Here is a 6777-nt window from a genome sequence, read left to right as displayed (position 1 = left end):
TGATAATGGTAATGTGTTGTGTATTCTAAAATAGCTAGGAAAGAGAGGTGTGACTGTCACTACCACAAAGCAATGACAAATGGGCCAATGACCATGATTGGTTCATCACATCATATAGGCATGTGTAGAAATAGCACTCTACCTTATAAATATGTACAATTATCACATGTCAATTTAAAAATAAAAAGTCAAGCAGGGTGGTGGTGGTGTATGTCTTTAATCCCAGCACTCAAGGCGCAAAGGTAGACAGAGCTCTACAAGTTTGAGGCCACCCTGGTCTACAGAGTGAATTCTAGGGCATCAAGGGCAATACAGAGAAACCCTGTCAAAAAAAGTAAAAGTAAAAGTAAAGACTAGAGACAATTAATACTTGAAGAAAAAGCAGCAGATTGGGTGAGTGTTTATCTGTAAAATTAACCAATATGAATAGTTTTATTGGTCACAGAAATGAAGTCAAGCTGGAGGCAATATATCATTTACTGTATCCTTTATCCTTTGTACTTCTCATTCTGCCATTCTGCCTGTCTGACTTTGGGCAAGTAATTTATCTCAGATGGCCTTAATTTTTCTATTCTGTAAAATGGAGCTTGTGATTGTAAAACGTAAAGTTTTCATACAATCAAATAAATGTTCTATATAGTAGTGCTAAAAGATTGTTGGTTGCAATTATTTAGGATTTATAGAAATAATAGGCATGTGTAGATATGTCCAATGGATAGAGTACACCTTATCCAGGGAGGACATGAACTTCCTTAGGAAGCCTGTGTTCCTTCAGCTCATGGCACAACCTAACAAGGGACTCCAAGAACAATGTTTCACAATAATAAGATTTATTTTGGTTCATGCATGTCTAGCCTGTCTGACCTTTAGTCTGGCTGGGAATTTTTTATTTTTCTTGGATTAGGTACTAGTTTTGTAAGACAATTTCTTCTTATGGAAAAAGCAGCAGGCTAAGAAAACAAACTCAACCATACAGCAACAACCCATTGGCTAGGACAAGTCACATGATCAAGTTCAATGTCAAGATGGCAGGAATATGCATTCCACCAGGAGGCTATGCCAAGACATGGATGCATTTTCTCTGTGTGGCTAAGTGAAGAATTCAGGTCACTACTGGCTCCTTTACAGTTCCTTCTGATGATTTTTGCTGTGTTTCTGTTGGTAGGCATTATGCTAGTCTGAACCACAGTTTGTAAAGTGAGTAGGTTGACTCATCTCAGAGATTCTCAGCCTTGGACCTAAATTAGAATCACTCAAGTGAAGCTTTTCAAAAACAATTGATCATGTAGAATCCCAAAACAAAGGGCAGTGAAATCACAGTCTTTGGAGATAAGGCTAAAATACTGCTGTGTTTATTAAGCTTTCTAGAAAGCTGTATGGTTCAAGTGGGTTAAGGAACTGTTGGAAGGTTTCTTGATTGTCAATTTGGTGAAATATAGAATCACAGACTACCCATGGGCATGCATTTAAGAGTGTCTCCAGAGAGATTTAATCAGATAGGAAAGACCCTCCCTGACTGTGGGAAACATCATTCCATGAGCTGAAATCTCAGGATGAATAAAAAGTAAGACTCAGTGAAGTATCTGCATTTGTCTCTCTGCTTCCTGGCTGTGGGTACATGTGAACATTTGCCTCTAGCTTCTGCAGCCAGGGCTTTGAGGCCATGATGGATTCTAGTCTCACAATATGAGCCAAAATAAAGCCTTTCTCCTTAAGTTGTTTCTTGTTAGGTATTTGGTTGCAGGAAGTAGAAAAGCAACTAGGGCTGATGTAGCTCAGTGGGCAAAGTGCATGCAATGCAAATTTGAGGACCAGAGTTCAGATCCCCAGTATCCATGTAAATATCAGTGGACATAACAACCTGTCTGTAATCCCAATACTCTGAAGATCCATACAGGGAATCCCCTGAGCAAGTTGCTAAGCTAGAATTGCTAAATAGGAAGCTCAGAGTTCAAGTGAGAGAGCCTACATCAATCTATAAGGTGAAGAGTGACTGAAGAGGGCACCGTGTCAACCTTTGGCTTTGCCACACACATGGAACACTCTTACACATGCACACACTACACACACACACACACACACACACACACACACACACACACACACACACACACACAATAAAAGAAGGAACCAAAGAAGGAAGGGAAGAAAGAGAGAAAGAAAGAAAATACAACATCTAATGTTTCTAATTTCTAATATTCCTTAACTGATGAGACTCCTTAGTAGGTCATCCTGAGGTGTCATGCTGATGGGAGGGAGACCTAGCTTCTGTCCCTCAGTAACTGCAGGATTTCTCCCCAAAGTCAGCAACTATGCTGTTTTTACTCAGTTCCTGTACTCCAAGACAACCCTGCTTTCTCCCGCTTGTTGCTGGAACCATTGCCTGGAAATGTTTGCTGAAATAACTGAGACCTCATCTTGCTTCTCATTTTATCCCTTCTTTTTCTACTCCTCTTCCTCCTTTCCTCTTCCTCTATTTTCCTGCTTCCATTCCTCCTTCTTCCTCAGCCTTCCTCTCCCCTTCCTCTCCCTTCTCCTCCTCCTCTTTTTCTATGTCATTTATTCTCCATTTCTTGTTTAAATTATACTTCACATGCTGTTTTCCCCTTTGCCACTTAGGGTCCCATCACTCACTTTTCCCTCAAGACTGGCAGTGATGATTCGTATGCCCCTACATCCTGCCACTCTCCCTACCTGCCTCAGTACTAGAGTGTGGAAGGGAATTCACATTCCTGTAAGAGCAACTCCGAGACCTTTTGAGAGAGACCTTATGATGAAATGCAATCGGAACATCATGCGTATGATTGAGAGATGCTGTAAAAGAGGCATTGACTTTGGCTGGGAGCTGGATGGCTCGTGAGAACTCAATCTCTCCTCTGTGAATGCCATGGAAGATTTGTCCTGATTCACTAGGATCTTATTCTATGATTATTTATTAGCTGCTTCGAGCAGTTTCCCGAATGTTTCTTGCTCACCAACAAGAATTACAATTTGGGGTTTGTGAGTGAAAGAAAAATTCAGAGTTTCTAAGGCCACTAAGAATTAATTTTGGTGAGAATATTCTGTTTTCCATTTTCTCTCTTTTCTTTTATCTTTTGCCATTATACCGTGTATTTAAAACCATTCTATTGTATGGATTCTGAAGCACATGCCCCTGCCCTGAATTTTACTTCTGTGCAGTTGGGATGTGCCCCATGGTTGTGGGTTTCTTATAGTGAATTGACAGCATTTTTCCCCTTAGAGGCATGCACAGTAATGGTGCATTTTATAACAGGCAACTTCTTGAGGGCAATGAAATTAGACAAGACTCATGCTGTGTCTACTGCATACATTTTCTCATTAAATCCTAAAAAATATAATTGATTAATCAGCACATTTATTCCTAACAAACATCAACAATTCAGTTAATATTATTAATATTCATATTAACATGTATTGAGCCAGTTCTTTATAAGTCCTTTACATATACATTCTCTACTTACTACTCAGAATGACCCTGGGAAGTAGATATTGATATTATTCACATCTAATAGTCCAGCAAAGGAGACACATAGGAATTGAAAAACTTGTTAAATTACGGAGTTGGTAGGAGGTAAGGCAGATCCAAACCCAGGTTGTTCTGCTCCAAAGCCCATGCTGTTAAGCCACGCCCCTCCACTGCTCCAAATGTTTATTATTATTATAATTAACAGTGGTGCAGTACTTTACCACACACAATAGGCTTTCCCAAACATCTAATTTAATCCTAGCCTAACGACCTGGCACAATGCAATTTCTTTTATATATTTCGCATTTAAAGTTGCATAAAACACTGTTATAATATATCCTTAAAAGGCTTGCTTAAAAAGGTATTAGCAATCAAGGGAAAAAAAATCAGCAAAGTAAACTAGAACTCTGGAACGATTTCACTTCATTAGGACTGAGAAGGAGCAAAGCTGGACCAGTGTTCATACTAATTGGTATCCAAAGGACAATTGTCTACTTGATTTTGGAAAAACAAGCAATTGTAACCCATGAGCCTTTGCTTTGAAGTCTAACTTTGCATTTCAACCAATTAAGGACAAAAATCATCCACATTAACTGGAGTTTTAAAGCAATGGATAAAAATAGTTTGTAAAATGGATCATGAGTGCTGGTAAATATGATTAATGAACTTAGGCCAGTGGCTCTTGCATATAGCTTCCACTATATAGAGAATGACCCAAAAATTCAAGATATTGATGGATTTGGGTTAAATATTATATTCTACTGATTTATTGAGGGGGATCAAGAGGCTATGTCTGCATTAACAGGGGATTTTGTAGTTAAGATAACATTGTTTCTGGGGTCTGTTCTTTCCACATATTAAATTATCTAGACATGTTGTAAAGTCACAGAATCATGTGTTAGAAGGAACCCAGGAGGTTAAGTGTTACCCCTACCTGTGTAGATAGAATCCAGAGGCCTCTTAGATACGATGACTGTTTCATTTTACTTCTTCCTTTCTGTGTGTCATCCTTTTTAATATTTATTTTATTTTTAATTATATGTACATGTGTAGGCAGATATTTAATGAGAGTTTAGGGCTCCTGGAGGCTGGAGGTCTGGAATCTCCCTGGAAATGGAGTCACATGTGGCTGTGGACAGCCCAATATGGTTATTTGGAACCAATCTCGTGCCCTCTGCAAGAATAATATGTGTTCATAACCACTGAACCATCTTTTCAGCCCAGGGTGTTTCCCCTTCCTACAATATCAACTTCTCTTACAAGCTCTTATGATACCTCATTTGGGTTTGTTGCTTTATAAAACTCCTGCTTTCTGTGACAACTCCATTATTGTCCCTTCTGAACATTGATAGGAAAATGTGATATCTGACTTTGATGAAGGGCTAGATTATGGGTATCCTGCCTCCAAGTTCTATGCTGGAGATGATGGAGCTTCACTGTCTCTGCCCACTAATGGAAGGGTTAGTAACCAAGGTGGGAAATGTAAATTTTCCTCTCATCTGACTTCAGGTATTTTCTACCTCTGTCCTCATTCACTGCGGGAGAAACAGCTTCTTGTAAAACGGCTTTATAGACCCCAAACCAGGCAATGATCTCAATGTTTTAAAGGATTCCATTTCTTTCTCTAATAACCTAAAAGATTCCATCCAGTCTTTTAGTTTACAAATCAGAGATGTTTTCATTTGACTTATTAAATGATTAGCCCAACAACATATAATCTATTAACAGCAGAAGGAAGATGAGGATCTTTGGTACTGCTATAAGAAAATGCCACAGGAAGAACGGTTTATGCAGACCATTTATGCAGAAAATTCTCACGGTTCTAGAGACTGAAAAGCCCAAGATCAAGCTATCTATAGCTGGAGAGGCTGCTTCCTGCTGTCAGGATGGCAGCTTTAATACTGTGTCCTTTGGAAAGGGTGGACATTGTATTCTTGCATAGCAAAGGCAGAAAGGCAGGCAGATAAACAAATAAAAAGAAGAAAAGCCAATATGGGGCCTTATACAATGACAATAGACTATGCCTGACAGCAACGCCCTTGTGTCTACTCCTGCCTTTTAGTGTTTTCAGGGGTAACGAAGCACCGACCACCCAGTCAGATTGTCAATTACTACAGCTGGTAATGGAAGCCTCAGTCCCGTCCCTCTCAGCGCAAGAGCATTGGCGATTGTGTTTCCAGCACATGAACTATCCTGGACAGTTTCAGTCCACAGCACCTGGTCTCCTAATGGCAGTCCAATTTTACTCCACACCTCAAATGCTTTCACTCAATATTGAAAACTTTTTTTTTTTTGCATGTGAGAACACCCTGTAGAAAATTCTAAAGCAAAAGGTCCTAAGTCTCAAAAGGTTTCTCTTTAGGACAAGGCTTCATAAATGACCTTCAAGGACTTTTTCCTCATCTCTGATTAGTGGGTGCAGTAACCTTTAGCTGAAGAAAAGGACACCCAAAGAGCAAAGCAATAATAGAGGAATTACTTTGGCAGTTACTAGGGTAATTATGAGTCCACCTTTGAAAATAGATGAAGAAATCAATGATGGGAAAACTTAGCACCACAGCCGATGAGGACAGAAATGCCAGAATCAGTTAGACTCTTTTATGGACTTGTAGGTTGAAATATTGTTGGCACCATTAAAGCAATGTTTTTGTTTTTCCGGTACAGTGAATGGTATTTTCTGTGTCACTAGTGTTATTAAACCAGATGAGTTGCCTAGTATCCATTAATGAGTATGAACTTTGACCTTGTCATTTCTTAAATGGAATTAGTCCAGCTAACCAGCTTAATCCGTAAGATAAACATAAGCTGGAAAACTAAGAAGACTGAGAAAACCATTTTGGTATGAAGTGAATTATCTGAGCTTTGTTGGCATTTCTTTTCAAGGAGAGGAGCTTTTAGTTGTGTATGATGGTTAACCTTTATTATTGGGGCTGCCAAGACAAGACAGCTCAGTGGTCAAGAGCACTGGCTGCTCTTACAGAAGCCCTGGATTTGGGTCCCAGCACCCACATAGTGGCTCATAAACATCTGTAACTCCAGTTCCAGAAGATCCAGAGCCCTCTTCTGACTTCCATGGGCACCAGGCACACACATGGTACACATACACATATGAAAGCAAAACACTCATACATATTAAAAAACAACAACAATAACAAACTTTCATTGTTGCTTTTAATCTAAATCTCTATTATTCTATTTTATTGATAAAGACTTGGAAGCCAGATGCTGGAGTGAAAACCTGCTAGCTCAGAGAGACAAAGAAAGCACTCAGCTTCTTTCTTCTCCACTTT

This window comes from Onychomys torridus, chromosome 3 (assembly GCF_903995425.1).
Source record: "Onychomys torridus chromosome 3, mOncTor1.1, whole genome shotgun sequence".
Lineage (NCBI taxonomy): Eukaryota > Metazoa > Chordata > Mammalia > Rodentia > Cricetidae > Onychomys > Onychomys torridus.
Note: the sequence above shows the minus strand (reverse complement) of the source record.